The sequence below is a fragment of the Monodon monoceros genome, unplaced genomic scaffold, assembly GCF_005190385.1.
Source record: "Monodon monoceros isolate NGI ecotype Baffin Bay Population unplaced genomic scaffold, NGI_Narwhal_1 Super_Scaffold_14, whole genome shotgun sequence".
Classification (NCBI taxonomy): domain Eukaryota; kingdom Metazoa; phylum Chordata; class Mammalia; order Artiodactyla; family Monodontidae; genus Monodon; species Monodon monoceros.
This window is the reverse complement of record NW_021703770.1, coordinates 51,702,629-51,703,557: the sequence shown is the minus strand read 5'-3', so window position 1 is coordinate 51,703,557 and position 929 is coordinate 51,702,629.

The following is a 929-nucleotide window of genomic DNA, read 5'->3' as shown; positions in this document are numbered from 1 at the left end:
GTTTTGGCCATAATGATTTTTAAGTGAAAGTACAACATTATGTATTGTCCATAATGGTTCATGCACCATAAAATGACAAACGTCATTATAGAAAATGATCTAGTAATTCCCCACATTTGCTTAGGGAATACAAGGTCTAATGGGATGGAAAGAACACCTGGAGGTAGGAGTTCTGGATTCCATCTCCTGCTCTGACACTAACACAGTACAACTAGGTAAGTCATAAACTCTTGTGTCTTGCCTTTGTGTCTTCACTGGGAAATCTAAGGGTTGGACTTGATGATGTCTAATGGTTCCATCTTGCCACAGGCATTTTGCACATGCTATTTTTTCTTAGCAGCCTTCCCACCCTCCACAACACAGATACCTCATCTTACTTATCCCTTAAATCTTAGAGTGTCCTTTGTTTTGGTAAACTTTTCCTGATTGCACAGACTAAATCAAGTCTCCCTGTTATATGCTTTTGTAGCACTCTGCTTTCTCTCCTGTCATCTATCATGGTTTATGTTGCATATTTACTTGAACAGTCACTTTATTATTCTTCTTCCCTGCTGGGCTGTGGTAATTTGAGGTCATGGACTGTATCTTTTCCAGTTCAATCCCACTGTGTATCTCTGCACAGTCCCTCACATACAGTTGGCATTTAATAAAGATTTGTTATATGAATGACTATTAAGTTTTTACATTTTTGGGTCCTGATAGAATAACAGGAACTGGATTTACCTTCTACCACCAAATAACTAGAAAATTGCACAAAATATATGAAACAACAGTTTCCAGACAGTTGACAGCAGGCAGCACTACACAGTGATTCTTGAGAGGGAAACAAATGAGAGGGAAACAAAACAAATGAGTCCTTAGAAGGGTATTGTCTCACTAGTGAGGTCAAATTATGCCTAGACTAAAGGCTGTTTTGTGCTCACCCTAAA